Source organism: Dicentrarchus labrax, unplaced genomic scaffold (assembly GCF_905237075.1).
Source record: "Dicentrarchus labrax unplaced genomic scaffold, dlabrax2021, whole genome shotgun sequence".
Taxonomy (NCBI): domain Eukaryota; kingdom Metazoa; phylum Chordata; class Actinopteri; family Moronidae; genus Dicentrarchus; species Dicentrarchus labrax.
This window is the reverse complement of record NW_026136703.1, coordinates 16,248,932-16,270,722: the sequence shown is the minus strand read 5'-3', so window position 1 is coordinate 16,270,722 and position 21,791 is coordinate 16,248,932. Positions and strand designations below refer to the sequence as shown.

Genomic DNA, 21,791 nt, shown 5'->3' with positions numbered 1-21,791 from the left:
AGCTTTTGTGGAGAAAGTAATTTTGTATGTTTCTTTCGTCCAATCCCCTCTCTTGATAGAAATCCGTGCCTTACCTCAGAGTAGTCAATTATCAAAGCTCCCCAAGATCATCAATCATGTGAGGAGATTGAAGTTTAGAGGAGGAGCAACGCTCCGGCCATCGATTGCAGTGAAGCCCTTTTTGGAGCCTGGGCACTTTTACGCACAACACAGAAGCAGGCCATCTATCCCCTTTAATATTTAGCTCCATCAATGCTAATATGGCATCATGGCTGTATTGACAGGTTCTCACATAAAGGCTCCATTTATGGCTCCGTGACATTTTTGATGGTGGAAATTAATTATTCACAGGTTAGGATTAAGGTAGACACACGCTCAGGGAGATGGGCTGTGGCTACTGTTGGAGGGTCAATAAACTCTCCCAACAAACAAAATACCAAAGCAGAGTTGCTCAGCGTCGATTACAGAAAAAGCAAAGGGTTTTTTTTTGTTTTTTTTTAAGGAAAAAGATTTAATAAATGAAACCGTGACAACAGTTATGTTTGTTGGCATAAAGGGGGGTGGGAAGTGTAGGACTGCAGGGTTTGACAAACGGCTGTGTGGACATTTCAACGTGCAATACCCCGGGAAGGAGCTGCAGAGCAGTGCGCAGAGAGCCAAGGCATTCACCGTCTCCAAGTCTCTCTTACACTCTGTAAACACAACCAGCCCGGCAGACTCTGCTATTGAAGACTGATATTTTCATAAGCTAAATACTATCGTTCACATTGATTTGTGCACTAACTGCTTGACTTTTTTTTTTTTTTCCTCCATCCTCCTCCTTTGGACAAGCACGGTAAGTAGCATAAACCTTATACTGTCTCTACCGCTGTATTGTGAACGCGCTTCCTTTTCGAGGCGCAGTAAAAGTGGAAGTTTTGAGGCTGGACTATAAAAAAATAAAAATGCGGAATACATATTCATGTTTAATCTGCCGTTAAAGCGCACAGTGTGCTCTAAAAACCCGAGCGCCGCGGCGAAATTTTAAATATACATACTTCAAGATCTAGTCATTTTTACCGCATTTTTCCACATTTATTGTGAAAATATGTGATTTGCCCCCGAGGAGAGTGATGTAAACACCCGAAGAGCGTGTGAAAATAGCAGAGGCTAATTATGCGTGTCCAATGTACGGCTCCACAGAAACACATCCTTCCCTATAAAACTTCCAGCAACGACTCCCAACGACGTGGAAATTTAAAGTACTTCTTTTGTGAACTATTTATTTGAGTAATTAATGGAAGCCATAAACACGAGACATCATCATTAACAACATAGGTTGTGAAATGGGTTAATTTCGCTTAATAACAGCGTCTGATGCGACATTACACAAGCCGGTGTTTCATTTTCTAATTTTATTTTAATCATCATTCACTCAATAGGTAATTAAAATTAATTTTCCTCATAAACAAGACCTGTGCCAACTTAAACTCCCCTGCTTATATCCTGACCGCGTTTACAAGCCAGACAATTCCAGGAGGACACCTATCACAGACAATTACACTTTTTAAGTAGTTTTATGTTTCTTACAAGTGGCTTTCACGTTGCGACCCCTTTTTCAGGTGCACGCTCAACTCTAAGGCGTATGAAAAAGAGAAAAAGAAAAATCAGTGGATGGCATTAACAGGCGGTAAAATTTCATCTGGTGGTGTCAAATTGAGGTCAGTTTAGGGTTAAAGCTCTCGGTGTCCGTGTGGGACATGGCCAGCTGCGTTTGGATTCATTAGGGGGGAAGAGGATCCATTTCAAGGAAAACACTACTGGGACAATCACCGAGCTAAAGATCCACTGCATGTCACATCCTAAAAGGTGCACCAGGACCGCCTGCATGCGACCGAGCACCAGCACTGAACTTCCACTCCTCTGTTTACTCTTTGCAGGATTTACAATTCCTCTCTCTCTCTCTCTCTCTCTCTCATGCCCTGCAGGGCTCGGTTTTTCACACACACACACACACACACACACACACACACACACACACACACACACACACACACACACACACACAGACACACAGACACACAGACACACAGACACACACACACACACACAAGCCTGTTGCTAAATATGGAGAGAAATACATTGTTGATTTAATTCCCTCAAAAAGATCACTGATATGAAACGGGCTTCAAATCCTCTTAGTGACCTTAAACACTCCTGGAGAAACAATTGGCGCTCAACCGCAGGAACAAATAAAATCGCCCTAATCTTGTTTGTAACTTTGTTCTTCTTTGGCCCTCTTCAGTGTTTGAGATTATGTAAATCAGCTAAGCTAATGTATAGAGGCGCCGAGATAAGACTGGATCATAGACTGACTACTGGCTAGGCTCAGTAAGTAAAAAAAAAAGCCTGTCCATGTAAAATAAATAAATAAAATGCAGCTGCTGATGCATCATTTCACTTAAAAGTTTACTTTTTTTGCATTGAATAAAAGTAATGCAGCTTTGCGTTGACCCCGTGATTCCAAACTTGAAGAAGGCAACGGATTTTTATTTCTCAATCTTCTTCACAAACATTAGATTTTTCCCATTTGCCTACATCTTTTTTTTTTTTTTTCCCCCAGGTGATATTGTTTGTGATTTGTTTATAATAATTTGGCCCCTCAGTGTTTTCCTCTTGCAGAAAGCATTACCTCAGTCATCTGAATCTGAACTCTTTTTGACCCCGGAGTGAAATGTGACTATAGGGTTTCAGAAAGTGGAGTGAGCAACTCAAATACTTGTAAAAGTTTCGCGACTAACTGTAAATTCTTCAGCTCCAAAGCCTCATTTTCTCCTCCACCGATTCTCAGAGTCTGGTGTCAGAGGGTTAGTATGGGGAGGAGGGAGAGAGGAGGCCAGCACAAAATGTAACTGTGGCTTTTCCCTTCATAGGCTCGCTAGAAAATATGCGGCCATGTAGCGACACCTGGCGGCCGCGGCGGGTGCCGGGCTGTCGAGAGCTTTGCAACAAATGAGAGAAGGCCCATAAAATAAAACTAAAATAAATATTGATTCGATTTTATACCAGATCTACACACAAACTAATCAAAACCGTGTTTTTAAATTAGAATAAAAAAGTCTGCTATATAATGATTAATTTCTCACATCACAGAAACGTAGGTCTAAATCTAAAATATGAATATTTAAAAAATGCAGATTTTGTTTCAGTGAGTTTTGTCTCAATCGACCGTCCATTGCATTTGTTTCTTATAATATTTAATTCATTTGCTGGCAGAGCTTTGACCATAAATTCGGTGCAACTGTTCACACCCTTCACATCTGATGCTGTTACACGATTGTGACTTGTGTCAGACAAACTAGAAAAACGTGGCCTTTATTAGTCGTACTTTTGTCTTTAATTGCGTGTGCAGGAATTATTTTGAATTTGTCAATTTATGTGATTTTTCTACTTATTTTGAATGTAAGTCGGGCTTCATATAAATCCAAATCAGTTACAGCCTATGTTATGCGCAGCTTTATATCTAAAACACACATTGCTGCTTATAGGCCTATTATTATTTTAATATTCATATTATCCGGACGATTTTAATTTTCTGCTTTTATTCGCGTTATTGCATGTTAAAATAATAAAAAATAAACAAATTAAACCTAACCCAGGGAAAGTTTAAAACGTAAAAGCAAAAAATAATTAAATTGATTCGAAAAAAAAGCGCGTCAAAGTAATCAACATAATTCTAATAAAATATTAACGCTGGGAAATAACTTCTTTAAAATTCTTCTTCATGTCGATTAAACTATTTCACATGTAAGAAAAAATATTTGCGTTGTTTCCTCTAAACAAATCAAAGCTGAGTGCGTTTCTCTTAACAGGTATAAAATAAAAACTCCCAGCCCTCTCTGTCTGCAGCCTCTCTGCAGAGTCTCAGCTCTGCTCGGCTGTGACACAGTTTGAGCAGGTCACCGCCGAGATTAGAGCCCGTCGTTAACGCCTGTGCGGATACACCAAATGCTGATTTAATGAGCTTGCATTGGGTGTTTGTCCCAGAATACCTGGTGTGCATGTGTTAGTAACGCCACAGACTATAATCCCTGTGTTTCCCCCTTAACACGTGGCTTAAGGGACAGCCTTACAGCGATTCACACAGGCGTTTGTGGAGATTTGAGTATGATTTTTTTTTCCCCCCTTCTCTTTTTTTTTTTTTAAGTTAGATTGTACAGGTCGAAGCCTATAAGGCCCGTATCCAGCCACATTACCAGATGTAATTGAGAGAAGTTTAAGTGGAGGCCGGGAAACCGAGGAGTTAATAGCGGTGACCCTCTTGCTGTGCCTCTGTCGCTCATCATTTATCAGGCTTAAGGGGCTTAAACAGGCAGCACAGACCCACCTTTTATTACATATCAAACCCTCTCTCCCTTATCTACATTATAGGAAATACATGCATCGTTGCCTGTTATGCGGATTTGGAAATAGAAACATGTCCAATAAAGTCGCCCTCCTCCGCTGATCAGAGGAAATATGGCTTTAGGCGCTGTGCAGAGACAAGCCCAGCGATTTAAGCCTTTATTAAATTGTCTTAATTCCCCTCTTCTGCTTTGAAATGAACACAAATTCACACCCTTGTGTTGTTTGTCCAGTGCGGGAGCGGGTGGGTGAGGGGGGGTTGGGGGAGTGCGGATGTTTTCACGGTTCCAATATGATTAGAAAGTGAATGAAATTGCGCAGAGTTAAAGCACGCTGCTTCCTTAGTGTCTGCAAATTTGCCCACATCCGAAATGACGCACGGAGCGCAGACTCTGGGGTATCAGAGATATTTAACGAGCCTGTGAAGAAAATAGGATTGCGTATTTTATCTCAAACTATGGCAAAAAAAAAAAAAAAAAAAAAAAAAACCTACCTGTACAAACGGAAGCTGATTTATTCATGCAATTAATTAAAAAGGGTGAGAAAAAGAGGCAAAACGTCTTTGTTAAAAGTTGGGATATATTTAGCCAGTCTTCTGTGACTTCCGTCATTCACCTTTATTTATAGCCTTAATTAATTACACGTCCTTTATAGGTAGACCATTAAAAAAAGGCTGCTTAGTCTTAACTCTGTGCAAATTCAACTTAAACGTCTATTTTTGTGATTTAAAAAAATACTTTTAGAGCTATTTTTTTTCTGTGTTAAAATTCTCTTTATTTCATGTTTTGGTACAGGAGAGGGGTTTTTTTATTTTAAGAAATGCTGGCACAGTGTTTGAGTTAAACTTCAGGGCCAAGCCTAAGTTGTCTGCTGGTTTCCTCCAAGGAGAGCTCAGTCAGTCAGCCTGAACGCAGCTGCATTCACATGGAGTGACGGGTTTTGATATTCTAGTCACACAACAGAGTAAACACTGCTCTCCTATTCAATAAACATCATTGACAAGGTTCCATATCCAGCAATTTGAAATACTGAGCTTAACCCCATTGAGTATCAACATGTTCTCATTTGTAAATTAAAGTTTACAGTTACATTTATCTTTTATGTATCATGTGTATATTGTAACAGATTATATTTTGTTCTCTGAAATTTTACTGTAAATTTCCTGACGCTTCAATGTAATGCCATTAAAATACTTTTAAACTCTCTTTCGGTTTCTTCTCTTCTATGCTTTAAAAAAAATGTGTTTCTGCTTCAGCACACATGAATCACACACAAGCTCATAAGTAAACACACACACACACACACACACACACACACACACACACACACACACACACACACACACACACACACACACACACACACACCACAGAGGCTATAAGCTCATCAAATGACTGAACCCAGGAGACATAAAAAAAAAACCTATTCATTTGAGTTATAATAAACTTGCACTTAGTGCATCTTCTCTCTCAAGTAACCGCCAGTGTCTGACCTCGTGCTCGCTCCCTTCACAGCATGGGACAGTCCCAGCAGGAAAAACACTGCTGAACGTTTAAAATAACACACACACACACACACACACACACACACACACGACTTGCTTAACACAACGCAGTCTTACACATGACTCAACTTGTTTGAGATACTTACAGAAAACAATGCAGGTAAACAAATGCAGATGGTTTGTTTGTGTTTTGTTTTTTGTGCCCCAGCTTCTTTTTTTTTTTTCCTGTTTATGTGTTCCCATTTCCATCTCTCGATACCCACACCCCAGCTCCCCCTTCCCCTTCCCCTCCCTCCCTCCTTTCCTCCCTCCCTACCTCAACTCTGGTTCTGCCGGAGTTCACATGATCAAGCAAGGTACCCAGGTAATTACCTGGCATTGTCAAATAAAGCGACCACTGATTCAAATGAGGAGTGAAATATCAAAGACCAGCGTTGCCTTTGCAGCCACTACTTATCCACACAGGAGACAGAGAGGAGATCTGAGAGCTCGGGGACCTGCAGGGAGGCAACAACAACACTCAGCCTTCCCCTTCCTAGATAAATATCACCAATGGAAGCAACAGAGCCGAACATGCCCAGGTTCACAAGTAACAGCATATTTATTTGTATTACATATCCTGCTTGTCCATTAACAGCTCCTGGTATCCTTTATATATCGGCCGCAGTGCAACTTTAACAAGAGAGATTTTGCTATATTCCCAGACCTTCCTCATGTGCGTGTCCTGCTGTGTCTCTCTCAAAAGGTCAAAGGTTGGAAATTCATAAATCTGATTGTGCTCTGAAGCTGTCAAAAGCTGAGCGGTCATGCAATGTTTCCAATTTTCTCTTATAAAGCATTTATTCTGTATTTTTGGATCAGATACAAGGGGGGGGGGATAAAGAGAAGCTAGTCGCTGAGATTAGAATTGAACAGCGCATTAATGTCTGGCATTGCTAAAGTCCAAAGTCCTCAGCTCTAATTAGGTCAGATAACCGCAGCAATCATTTATAATTTGCAGTTTGTATTTTATATTCTTCTCGCTGAAAGTTGTGAGAGCTCAAATAAACTTTTTCTGCACGCTGCACTGCATGATTCTGCATTTACAACCTAATCTAATATACTATGTAATTCCTCCTGCTGCCTTGATTTGAGTGGGGCTGACAACAAGACCTTTGACACTTTGACACAGTAAGTGGAAGGTGATCTCAATGAACAATGTCATTGCTCTGGAAACAACCCCTACAAAAACCTAATTTCGGCTCCCTTCGCGTTCGAACTAGACAAGCGGCGTCCTGGGATTTCAGTTGAGCACAGAGAGAGTACCTGTAATTTGACTTGCCACGTCTAAATGGAAGTTGAATAGGTTACATTGTGCAACAACAAATAAAATGCTCGCAATGCTTTAGTGACTGTTTTCCATGGTTGGAGGCGAAATAGGGTTGGTGACAATGTTTGAGTGTTTAATGCTATAAACACACAGACTTCCCTCCCTCTGGCATATGAAGGGCTCCCAGGGACACTTTGCATGTAAATATTCATAGGGTGATGGGATGGGCTATTAATTATTAAGCACAGTAAAGAAGTGTAATACTTGCATTTAACACATGAATCTTATATTTTATTTGCTGCACCTGAGGATGAACACTTTGAGGTTGACATGAGACATGTTTCACAAAATGGTTCTCGTTGTGGGGCTGAAAAAAAAAAGGATGTGCTTAATAATGATGACTTTTTAAGAAATAGAGAGTAATAATTCTGAAATAGAACACGAGCAATACGTGTAAGATTATACATAATTAAAATCTGAGCTAAAAGGCAAAGTGAGTTAAACTGATCGCAGCAGAGCACAAATACATTTGTCTTTTCAGGGTTTTTTCTGCTAACCTTCTATCAAAAGCAGTGGTGGAGCTTGAATGTTACTTTCCTTTGATTTTTCACGTATAGAGTAGAAGTTTGAGCACTTCCTGTGTAACCTTCCAGGTAAACTACATCAGCACTCATTGCTGCAGCTCTTTCCCTCTGCACAGCCTCGCGGCCTGTACCCCTTGACAGACTGTCACTGTGTGATGGAGCTAGAGCGGGGCCACCAGTGAGAGGTGGTTAGAGGTCCATACCTGAGCTTCACACTCTGGCCATTTGACAACTGTGGACAGAAGTGGTCCTGTATAAGTTAGATAAGGGGAGGAACAGTTAATAGTGTAATTCTATACTTGTGGTAGAATCTGGTCATTGACATTGTCATGCTGAAGCGGTATCATGTTTAAAGGCACCGCGTTGGCCTCTTGGGAAAACACAGTTATTTTGAAGCATACGTGTTCATTTTCTTCTGTATTTACTGTATCCCTTCCTCCGGAGCAGTATGCATTTCTGGAAGTTGCAGATATGAAACAGAACGGGCTTTTCAATTACGAAGAAAGAAAGAAAAAATGACCTAGATACGATCAAGTCTTTGAGAGTTCACATCCTATTGTGCCACTGACATAAATGAACCAGTGATCTACATCATCTGTGTTGACATGAGTCAAAATCAAAAAGGACACTGCCATTCTGTAAGATCCCAGCATCCCTGCAATCCAATTCAATTCATTTGTGCCCTGAAAAACTCAGTATCATCTGAGTGGAATTGAATTAACAATTTCCCTAGCTGATTTGGTCTTTTTAAAACCCTCATTACACAGAAGCATTGTATATATTATCAAATCCCTTAGAGGAATATGGAACGAGGAGTCTATGTTCATCCTATCATCACCAAGTTGTAATATTATAATCAATTAGCATGGATGAACTAATTGTCCAATCTCTCACTTGCTAATTAATGCTGGAAATATAAATGGGACAAACTAATGCACCATTTTTTAAAGGGGATGCACAAATTAAGCTCACGCTTTAGTTAACGTGGTGGTTTCTTCAGCGGGTCGTCAATATGTATGAGCTACATCAAAGCGTGGAGATAGAAATGAGGCCTACAAAAAAAGGGAACACATTTCAGATCCAGAATATGCAAATGTATGGTTTTTGTTGAACTCCGTTGTTTGCATAACTTTGGTTGACACAGTCTATGAGAGCTTTTCTGTGCCACTTGTGTACAGACTACAAAACACACTGTCCTTTGGGATATTTTATTTTAAAAGGCACACTTGGAGCTCTGCATAAATACACTGAATCTCAATGCATTTGGCAACACAGTTCTTATTTTCCAAATTGCCGCAGCCTAAATGTGTCTGAAATTACATAATTGGATGGAGAGAAGGGTGTGTTTAATGCGAACGGATCATTATCAATCTGTTACATGAATGTCATACATGAATGTGATGTGTATGTCACGCTGCAGACAAAAGGGTGTCAACACTTGACCAAATACTGGTGCTGTTGTGCTGATGACTAAAGTAAGAGAGTAGCAAAAGTTCACAATGACTCCAGACAACAATCAAACACTGCATGAGACACTCCAGGAAAATCAGTGAGGTGTTTTCTTGTGTAACTGCACACTTCAGTTTCCAGGGAGTTGCCCTCTGCTTACTTACAGTATGATTCACTAACAGAAACCAAGAAACAATAAGCGCACTGTAAAAGTAGCCAGTGATTGACTGTCTTTTAAATTAAAACATATGACAAACACAAATATTTAACCAGCTTTTTAAATCAAGTAACATTAAGGTATTGTTTCAGTACAATGATACCATCACGTGTTCGAAATAAATGTCACACTCATACAAAAGCGCTTTTTGTATATTGCATGAGGCCAAGATAAGAAATTGGCCCAAAATGGCAGCCAACTTTTTTTGTTTTCGCTTTTCGATCCTTTGTTCTGTGTTGTTGTCAAATTTGAAATGTAATACTATTTTTCACCTGACTCCATCTGTAGAAAAGATATCCTGCATTCTCCTTTAATATTCACTGGTTGTTAATTATTAAAGGTATGTATTTGAATTATAAATATACTAGTTATACAGAAGTAGGCAAAGCAGGCATATAGCCTGAGGCTAAATTCCTCCATTACCCATTATTTTCCAGTCTGCCGTCTCCATATGCCTGCCTCCTATTCCTATGTCATCTCAAAAAACACTGAGGCATTCCTTTGTACTTACCTACCCCTCCCCACTTTGGCCACCCGAAAAAACTCCCCCTCCATACATATGTGTGCTGCTTCCTTGAAGTAGGATGTCACACTTGTCTTAAATATAATGAATCACTATCTTCAAGGCATCCCTGGATCCCAAACACTCCCCACAGAAACCTGCCTAGTCCTCCCCCGTTTCGAGCCTTCCTACATGTCACAAATCATCCGTTGTGGAGGGCTCTCCACTAAATCATTAACATTGTCAGAAATGACTGGGCCAAGAATGGGAAGAGCCCAGAGATGCAGCAGAGGCGTCCGTATGTATGATGGAAAAATGGAATGGTAAACAAAGAGACGCAGCCTTATACCTGCTCTTCCCTTTTCCTCGCCATTCCCCTTTGCCTCCCCTTTAGTTTTTTTTATTTATTTCTCTCCTCTTCCATGGGATTTCCAAACAACAAGAAAGAAGTACACTGTGAGAAAAAGTAAAGAAACTGTCAGAGAAGTTTAACAACTCTCGTGAAATTCTTTACCTCTACTCTCTTAACTGCTGCAGAGTTCCTAAAAGCTCTTTGTTGTAAACACACTGTAAAAGGACTGTGCTGTGCAATATATGAGATTATGTCTATGGGCCATTTTGATAGCAGGTATCCATGAGTCCACTGTTGAGAGGATAATCAAAAATATGACTTCCTCTCCACACTCAGGTTGTCCAAAACTGAGTGGCTTTGTTATCACAGCATGACGATTCTCCTGTCATACAGCATTATAGTTTGCTCCATATATGTGCCACATCTTAAGATGCAAGCTCCTCATGTGATGCTACTTATCAGGCGATTTCCATTTAATGCTATAGCCACACTTATATCTTACGCCTACACTCCTACCTATGCTATCATCCATCAAAGGGATTACTAATTTTCCTTCAATTTCCGTTGCTCTCCTTCGAAACTAAAGGATGATTGATAATAGATGAAGGAAAAGCACAGTGGTACTGTTTTTAACCTTGCTCAAGTCATTAATCCGCTTTATATCCATGAAGGTAGTAAAGGAGACAATGAATTAGTCATTAAAGCACAGGTCAGTTTATTAGAATTCCTGATTGAACTGTAAAACGACTTCTCCCGGGCTGCCTGGGCGGACGGAGGAATCTGCAAAACCAGGGAGAAAAAAGGAGCTGAGGGAAGCAGACGGAGGGATTCCTGCATGAGTGCATTTTCTCTTCAAGAAAATGACAGAGGGGTGTATCAGTAGCCATCGTTCACCTGACAAAATAATGCCTAATTAGTGCACGCTGTGTGTCTGTACATAGTCAGAGAAGAATCACATGCCAAGGATCATTTGAAAATGATCAAAGCACAGAAATGATGCTGGCATGACAGACGAGGAGAGCACACACACACACACACACACACACACACACACACACACACACACACACACACACACACACACACACACACACACACACACACACACACACACACACACACACACACACACACACACACACAAATGCATACATACAAACACACAAAAACTGTAGTGACCATTTATTTGGTTGAACTTGCTCCACGTCTCTGTTACCATGTAATGTTGCTGATGTGAGAGGTGGCTTATGTTTGTCACCATTTATTAAGTCATGTGGTTTTGTTGGCTCCACTCCACAGGAAAAGTTCAGAAGGCCTCGGATGTTTGCTGCTCCCTAAAACGGAGTAATGATCTAATGACTGGTAGGGGGGTCACGCAGGGACCTGACCGGGAGGATGTAATGGATAGGATCAAACCAAAACATGCCACAAAGTTGGCACTGTTAAACAATGGATTCAGTCTGTTGCGGGGAATGTCTGTTCACAAAGTTCTGCCACAGCAGGAACATAAGCGCTTTCATGACGGAAAGTGTGAAAATAAATTGAAATATAATCTAAAATAATGATCAACAAAATTCGTTTTTTATATCCATGACTGCCGGAGGATTATCAGAGGAGCACCTTTTACATTAATATTCTGAAATTACTTGGCAAACACAAGTGTTACATTTAACAGTTGTAGCTTATAAGCACAGTCTCCCACTCCCAAATAGCCTGCACAAACCCATATCCCCAGTTATGAGAATCCAGAGTATGACAGCTGAGATATGCCATTATTAGCTAGCATTCTCAGGCATGTAAACATCCTACTCCATTAAATGGTGATTTCGTGGCCTGTGTAAACTCTGTTTCCATGGAAGCAAACACAATATTGTTTATTTATGTAAACAAGGGTGTTTGTGAATGGGATATGAAGATCAATATAAATAGCCTATCCTAAATATGACCTACATCAGGGATGGGCTGTTGTGGGATATTCTGTTACCACTATGCATCACTTAAAAGCATGTGAGATAGGTTTTAAATTCTGGGGAGGGAAAAAAAAAAAAAAAAGGGATGTATTTTATTCCCTGCTTGAATTGTGAGCAGTGATATTGTTTTGAAACCAATCACAGCCTGAGGGCTTTCAAGAGCTGATTGCAACATGTCATGCTAACCAGGAAGGCCACTTATCACAGTGGTGGACTTCAGAGGAGCTGGCAAGGCAGTGGGGCTCAATGTTTTGTCTATGCCACAAGAATTGAACTGAGTCACTTTAAGGAATGCTTGAAACACCAGGTGCTTTGTGAATGTGGGCACATGTCCTCGACTTACACTGTGGTGATTTCTTGTTTACAGTCATGTCTGTAGACTGTCATCCTGGTCTGTCTTACTCCCTAACTAAATGGAACTTTCATTTCCTGGTTTGTAAATGAGTCTCTCCCTCTGCCTTTGTTTGATATTTATTTATTCAGTTTATGTGACAGGAACAATGCACATTAATCAACATCTCAGCTTTCACATCACTGTAAATGTGTCAGACCCTCTCTCTCCCCCTCTCCTCCCTCTTTCCCTCCTCTCTCTCCTGCTCCCCTCTCTTTCCCTCGCAGTGTAGTAGCCTCAGCGTAGCTCCAATCAGCAAATCAGCACCGTAACTCTAATGAGTGAAATTGCTTATGAGGGGAATCTGTTTCCAATGGTGGGCCCGATGATTAATGCGCACTGACAACATGTCTTTCCTCAAGGAGCTGTGCTGGGCCATGGCAGCTGTGTGACGCCACCTCCTCAAAGATGCCCCCTTTTCCTCTGCAAGGCTGACATCCCACAGGGAGAGGGATAAACTGGAGATGCTGCAGAGGATCTGCTGAGGACATTGTACCATAACTCAACACTGAATACAGTTGTAATGGTAACATTTTATTCTTACTTTACATTCCTTAAAGTTGTGATATGCCAGAATTAATCACGTAAAAGTTGCTGTCTAAATTCAGCTGTTGTTACGTGATAAAAAAGCAACTGCATATTTTAGGAACATTTAGAATGAGAATATCATAAAAAAAAATTTAAATAGGAATACAGAATGGGGAAAATGCATCTGGAACCAGCAACTCCTCTGACTCTCTTCCGACTGGAAGTGATCATGTGACAATTGGATTGGCTGTTACAGAATAGATGAATTTGGTTGCAAAAAGCTCAGATGGCTAATTTTAATGTATTTAAGGTGTATGCAACATTTCCAGTTATCAAAGAGTATAGACGGCCGATATAATGATACATAACATCAGGTGATATATTAATGTGTCTATCGTTAGAGATTTTGCCATACGATGGCAACAATGCCTTTAACATCTGTGATTGTATTGGTGACCAATGTGATAAAGTACTTTCAAATACATAGACCACGATACAGGACTCCATCCATATCGCCCACCCCTGGTATTCAACACTGTGATAGCATTATATACAGTGCAACTTCGGTTGCACCAAGCTGCATGAAAAAAGTTTTATGTGTGAAAAAATGTCCCACCATCATATTGTTTCATATGGGGGAAATGTGGTGGCTACAGGTCACCTCTGGCCTCAGCTGTTCAGCTGTTTCCATTTCATCATGGGTGTACATTTCATCAGGCTCCTGTTAATGCTGAGAGATTGCTCACAACTAATGGTCATTTATGAATGTCTTATTAATGCTACATGAAATTAGCTGTTGTTTGGACAATTGTTTCAAACAAGTAAGATGATAGCACTGACAATCACACTCCTCTACTTCCTGCATTGGGTCTGCAGTTTGAAAAGATACATTAGCCATATATCATCGGCAATAAAAGTGTCTTAGATATGTATGAATCTGTTCACATTATAACTAGTATGTCTTGGCTATGTAGCATATGATGAGTCGGGATTAATAAGGAACTATTCATCTCCATACTTCACACTCCAAGAGAATTTCTTATCTACCATAACCATTCTGTAAATTACATTACACAGACTCTGAAACACGTATCCTTGGTTTGTAAGGCTCTAATGTAACATGCACCATTATCAAAGAATTTCTACCTAACGACCCAACTAACCCGAACACTCTTTTCCTCATTCCAAGCAGATGAGATGAGACCCCACTGAGCCAATGAGCTTCAACAAAACTGGCTTGATTGCCAGGGCTTTAGCGTCAATGATCCTGGAATAACAAGGAGCATATTGTACCATCAGCACAGGGCTGCAGAGCCAGGCCTGTTCCAGGTTAACAGGCTCTCAGATGCTTGGGCTCAATGATGGAGGTAATGACATTCTCATGATCCAGCAGTACAGGTGAATAGGTAACCATATGGACAGAGGGAGGCTAAAGAGAGGCAGAAAACTGTGGAGCAGAACAACTGAACATCTTATAGATTTAAATAATGGGTAAAATTACCTTGTGATTAGAAATAATGGGGGTGATATAGTCATAAATCACAGAAAATGATGAAAGGTTCTTAAATATAATATTCTACTCAAGGTCACAAGGTAAACGCACAAACTATAAAGTTAAACAAAAACCATGTTATTTTGATCACGAGTAACTCATTCTGAAAGATTAACAACCATAAATACGCTTTGAATTTGTGTCTATGAGGCACATGTACAGTATCAGCTTGCAAGCAAGTCATTATCACAGTGAGACCACTGACGTTGCTATGCATCCCTGTCAATATTTTGAGAGGCGCTGCAGTACTTTGCACAACTCTATATGAAGTGGATTGACACTCTTATCAAGCATGGCAAATCCATTTCTTGTAATTTCCGCTGTAAAGACACCTTGTCAGCCTCTCCCTGCCAGATGCCACAGGAGTGGTGAATGAGTGAAAAAATAATAATAATAATAATAATTTTTGATTATTAAGATATGATTGACACCGAGACAAAGAGCAGTCATAGTGCATTGTGCATTTGTTTTTAATTTTCCAAAAGTTTTTAAACACAACATATGACATCTGTCACGGGAGGCCTCTGATGTGAGGGAGATGGAAAAAGCACATGTGGCTCTATTTCTGGTGTGTTTATATATAGCCTTATGCATGTGTGCATACATGACTGCTTGCAAATGTACACAGTATGCTTACATAAATGTATTATCTGTATATGATATTTTGTTGCATCCATGGTAAATATAGGCAGTTGCCAGTTTATTAGGTACACCTAGCTGAAAGTAATGCAGTCTGATTAGGGTTGCAAAGGGGTGGAAATTTTCCGGTAAATTTCCGGAAACTTACAGTTTTGGAAACATTGAAATAGGCGAAAATGGCAAAATATTATTGAAATGTAAGACTTGCAATAACGGAATTACTTGAAATGTTAGTGTTTCTGTAGAAAAACATTATTATTTCACATTGAGCTTGTTTAGATGAGCCACAAACAATAACAACACAGCTGCTGCACTGGTGGCGTCCATGTTCTTTCCGACTCGTAATGCCCAAAGACAAATGGAACGCTATAAGTGGTACAAACCAGGTAATTACGTCACATTCTCGCGTCAGAGCAACTTGGGCGGGGGATTTACGAGACAAATGGATAGAACCATAAGTAGTAGCCCAAACCATTGACCTTTAGCTTAACATATGATGGTAGCTAGCATGCTGCCTTTGATTTACTATGGCTATGGTTATGGTTATATGCGTACAATACAATTAACACAAACAGGTTAATAGCGATGGGTTATGTATTAACCCCCCCTCCATAAAATAGAAAAAACTCCCATATTTAAAAAAATAAATGTTGGCAAGTATGTAGTAGCCTATGCTGATTACTGCGTGTGTGCATGTCATTGACGAATATAGGGAGGACATTAAAGTTGCATTAAATCAGGTTGTTCTAAGCAAGATTATCCTGCAAGATGTTTCTTTTCAACTACATGTAAGTTCCCTGTTATAGACTAACAGTATTATGACAAGCAATATTAAAAATATCCAGTTTATTCCCATTAATTCCCATTAATTCCCATTAATTCCCATTAATTCCCGTTAATTCCTGTTAATTCCCATATATTCCCGTTAATTCCCATGGAATGTTTCCAACTTTGAAAATTCCCGGAATTTTGCAACCCTAAGTCTGATACAACAATCTTCTAATAAATCCTTTCTTCATGAAGGTTTTAATGGTCAGTTTTTATTAAAACTGGTTTAGAGAGGGGTTGATTCAATGAGGGTAGGCTAACACCTTTCTGTATAATGCAGTACAATTCAACATTCTCCAGAATAACCATACAGTTAAATTTGCAAGACTCTTGTATTAGACTGCATTAGTTTTAGCTATGTGTTCCTAATAAACTGGCAACTGAGTGTACATGTACCAGGGTTGACAGCGATTGTGATAGTACAAAAGAAAGGTAGCATTATCATTGCTTTACATATCTGCCTGTCTGCTACCACCACTCATAAGCTTAGTCCCTGTCGCTAACCGCCCTGGGAGTTCAGATAATGTTCCTTGGCTGGCAGAAGACAGGTTGATAGCTGTCAGGGACAGAAACAGAATAAATGACAGGGTTTCATTGGGGCGCCTCTAAGGCGCATTAGGGACCTCAGGATCCCAATCCCCAAACACGGGATGAAGAATCATTTTGTCACAAAGGCACAGGGTCGCCCATCACTGTCTAATGCCTGCCTTGATTAATCGTAGGGATGGATCAACATTATGTCCTATTCAGGGTGATGCTTAATTGCCTCCGCCATCCAACTCATCCATTGCCCTAATGATTGTGCGTCTGCTCCCTTGGACACATGGTTAGTCTGGTGGACTGCAGCTTAGCAGGACAGGACTCCCTTAAACATCATCACCAGCTGAGAGCTTACCCTCTCCAGACACCTTTACCTCCCCCTAACCGCAAATATGTGGATAAATGGAGCTGGCTTCATCGCCCATAGCACTGTGTTTATATTCTCAGCAGAATGTCTGCGAGTGTTAATATATGTAGATTTCATTTCTGATGAGTGATTATTTGACTGCTCATTTTGCCTGAGATTTATGGCACTCTCTCTATCTCCTGACTGCAGTGCCACTCTTATCTTTAATAAAAGAGATGAGGACATTAATCAGGTTTTGTTGGCGGCCCTTACTAAGACATTAAATGTATTGTATGGGGTAAGTAAACACGCTTCACATCCTTCTCTCTCACAGTCGAGAGAGAGAGAGTGAGGGACAGAAAAAGGCGAGCGAGGAGGGAAAAAACCCTCATTATATTTATCATAATTTCACATCTGCTGTTTTTGAAGCAATGTACCATGAGCCCATAAAGTGTATTACAACTGTGCATAAATTCAACTGATTTGTGGCTGGAGTAGCTAATTCCTTGAGTACATTTTAGAAAAACAAGCACTGAGCCCTGAAATTGCAATTCCATAAAGGCTTTAAATTACTGAGTACAGAATCAAGAACTTGCCTGATGTGCTGCGCATGGTGACGGTGTTATAGGGAAAAGCAGCGCTCCCCGAGACAGAGACAATAAAACCTGAGATGAGTGAGCCATATACTCAAACAAAATAAAGGAAGAGAAGATGGGCTGCCTACGTGATGAAGGGGGAGTGACTATCACACCCCTGCATCTCATTTTACCCTTTTAACCATGAGGATGCATTTGAGAGGACACATTTCGATTATTTTTTTTTCCCTCGCCATAATATCTATCTCTCCCTACTTCATATCTGTGGAAGAGTTAGTGGATGGATGCCAGTACTGCATGAAAAGCCTCATTCAGAAGCAGTTAAAATGAAATGAATCTCATCATTAGCAGAAAGGGGAGGATGTGTACTGCAGGATACTCCTCAACAACATTCGAGAACACGCATAAAAAAAACAGAGGAACACACATTCACACCTACAATATGAGCTTTTGCATGTGCACACGCACACGCAGAGTCCGTCATTCACAGCCTTGATTCATTCATTATGCCACAATCATTACCAGAAAAACACATTCAAACTTATGGGAAATTTACATTCTCCACTTCAACTGAGTTGTATGTCTTGGCAATCGTTTCTCCACAAATCAATAAAAAATCCTGAATCAAAATTTGATACAAAGCCTTTTTTTTGTTATCATGCAAACTTTAGGTGTCACATTGGCTCAGATCATATTAATATTTCATGTCATTCTTTTCAGCCACTCTCTCTCTCTCTCATTCTCTCTCTCTCTCCCTTGTGCACTTCAATCCTATCACCTCCTCTATCCTCCTTCGCCGTCTCTCACCTCCCTGTTTTCTTCCTCTTCTATCTACAGTCATTTGGGATCGGCATGAACAAGATTTTCATATCAGGTAAATGAATATCTTTATCACAGAGGCAGGAGCCAGGATGCTCAGGGAGCTGGAGAGAATAATCACACAGAGCAAACAGTCTTGGGGAAACAGAGAGGCACTCAGTAATAACAACCTCTCTCAGTCTCCCACACTGCTCTCTGTGTACATCTAAATAGCCTGCTTACTGCAGTGGATGCTGCGGGATCAATGGCCTTGCTGTGGCTTAGCACTGACCTTCGACCTTTGATGAAAAAATGAAAGGATATGGTGGAGTTACAACATACGAGTCCTCACACTATTTTTGTTCAACAAATAGAACATTTGTTAGAATTGAGACATGTTGGCTGCACTTTTTTGGATGCTAGGGATGGTAATGTTAGTCTGTCTGTCTACCACTTTGGTCCAGACTGAAATATCACAATTGCTATTTGATGGATTCCTATAAAATGTACACATATACATATATATTTACACATACTTGTGTTCCTCAAAGGACAAAATCTACTGACTTTGTGAGTATTTGTTTTTTTCGTGTAATAGTTTCAACAACTATTGCATGGATTGCCCTGGATATCCATTATGCCCAGAGAAGCAGGTCCAAGTTTTAACTTCTGTAAAATGCTTGCATTGCAAACATGCTACACTAAGATGGTGGACATGGTAAACACACCTGCTTCACATCAGCATGTTCACTGCATATGTTAGCATGCTGATGTTCAAAGAATTCTGTGCCTAAGAACAGCTTCACAAAGCTGCATGACTGTAGACTACTAGTTTTGTTTTCATACATTTGTCCCACACATATATTATTTATAATATTTTTTACTGTTTTAATTTCTACAAAACAAAAGTTTTAGGTTGCCTTATTAGTTATCTAACACTTCGAGACTAAATTATTTCATCACCATTGTGTTTATTGTTAGGAAGCATTATGGAGGTTTTAATAAATATACTAAATTAATTTGTTTATATTTTTCTGGTTGGTTGACATTTCATTTACCTGTAAAATGTGACGCAGCAAATTCTTTTCCAATGTGGAGTGCTGAACAAAAAGCAGCCTTTGTCTTTATTACAATGCCCAATAATAGTTGATTTAATGGCAATAAAATGTGTTCATTAGAAGGTTATAGTTAAGAAATATTGAAAGTATACCTAAAAGTGTCACTTTTATAGTGAATGAACAGGATAATATAATCTAAAAAGGGTGTGATTATATTCAAGTCTTGTCCTCCAGCATTATCTTGGAGCTCATAAAGAGATGAAATTTAATATGATGCTTTCAGTCAGTTTAATTGAATTTTAATTGCCACTTTGGACAGAGGGTTTAGATCTAATCAATAAAATATTAAACTTTTGGGGCTCTGACATGGAATGGTCTCCCTGTCGCCCCTGGTGCAATGCATCCTGGGACCAGCGGGTATAAAATGCCTGTTTATGAGCTGAGGTAGCTAAGCCAATACCTTGCTGTTTTCCATAGTGTTTCAATAGAATGCAGTGGATAAATAACACAAGGAGAACAAGCTGAGATTCCATTAATTACACTGGTGTGGAAGAGCGGTCGGTCACCTTCAAAGGAAGGCCTTTAATGTGCCAGAGCTATAAATATTTTGAAATGTCACACCTTGCGAAGACAGCATCAGGCTAGAGCCGGGGTGATAAATCAGAGCCTGAGAAGAACCAGGAAAGAAAAGATGGCTCTTTGGTATTTTAGAAATAATTACTGATACAAAAGGGGTAATGAATGAAGCTATAAATTACGTTAAAACAGACCATTAGGAGAGGATTAGTTTATAAAACTCGTTGCTGCTCCTTAAAATTACCCTCTCAGAATACTGCCTATTTTATTCCATCCATAACTCATGGAAATAGAAAACATGTATGCATAATATCACACTCTGTTGATTAATGCTAAATTAATTGATTTTGTTCTGCTGCTTTTAAATGAGAATATTGTTCCTCTAAATATGCCAGATATGACATCATCACATCAGTTCTTTCTTACTAATACAGTATAACGCCAATGTAAGAATATCTATGGTCAGCATTTATGGAAACTACTAAAATCTGCAATTAATCAGTGCGTCCTTTACCTTTATCCAAGTTTGAGAAAGTATAGAGCAGGTTTTCTCTAAGTTAAGGTAGGTATGACCCGGACAGAAACTCATGTACTGTATGTGGGCCAGTCATCGTCTACCACCAGCATCACCACTATCACATACAGTTATAAATCTGAGGGAGCCTTGGTTAGGCTGCTGCACGGATGGAAGGAATTTATCCTCAATCCCTATAGAGAGAGCCTGGGAGAGAAAAATGACATGGCCCATCCTCTAAGGCTCATAAAAGTCTAAATTAAATATCAAATGGAACCACTGATGGATAGCGTCCCTTCCATGGATCCCCAGCGCCGCCTCTGCCTCCACTCTCTGACACGACAGGTGCTGCTCACATGACTGGAGAGCTAGACAACTTTGTTAGCAGGGATTGTTCTCGGTTCAGTGTAAAGCTGCAGTGTACAAAATGAGCGAGTCAAGTAAGTGAACGCAACAAGGCACCATTATTCCTTGCTGGTTCCTGCCATAGCTGGATCCTCCCTTCCTTTCAAAGGATTCTTAAATGTTGTGCATGTATGACTGAATGAGGATGTTTCTTCAGACGACTTAAAAGTGCAATTTGTCACATATCTGAATTACAGAATATATGACTCTCTGTATCCATATTTATAAACTCATGATTCTCCCATCCTCAGCAGAAGAACACTCCGAAAGATTGCTGTCAGCCGGGAACACCTCATTGGGAGATACTGTAATACTAATGCCAACACAGCCACAATAGCTGGCGCTATCGCCAGGCTAAAACTGTACATTATGAATCATCAATTGTCGCCCTGCTTTGTATTATCCCTAGAGAAAATCCCAATCTGGGCTTGAGCCCACGGCTGATGGACACCCCATTATTCACTCGCGCTTCTTCAGCTCTGAGACAGGAGTGAGGATAGGCAGTAAAACGACGGCCTTAAGATTAATCCTCCGCTCTTTCTCCTGCTTCCCGAATCAGAATGAAATAGAACATTCCCTTCCCTTAATCAAAAAGTTTTTATCATCTCCCCCCTCTCCAACTCAGGAAGTGGGGATAATGCTCGTTCCATTGCTCGTCCTGCGAATTGACATTGGGGAGGGTGATGAGAGGGATCTGCTCTTGCTGCCTTTTGTACTGTAACAAGTGAGTACAATTTAGATGAGCCGGTG

The 21,791-nt window shown here is 40.1% G+C and overlaps 1 long non-coding RNA gene across 1 annotated transcript; it reads left to right on the top strand.

Annotated features, from left to right (window-relative positions):
- The first annotated feature begins 80 nt into the window (after positions 1-80).
- LOC127356113 (uncharacterized) lies at positions 81-18,306 on the top strand. The gene is made up of 3 exons (XR_007881891.1): positions 81-835; positions 13,024-13,187; positions 14,382-18,306. It is a non-coding gene; the product is annotated as an uncharacterized LOC127356113 (long non-coding RNA).
- Positions 18,307-21,791: the final 3,485 nt, after the last annotated feature.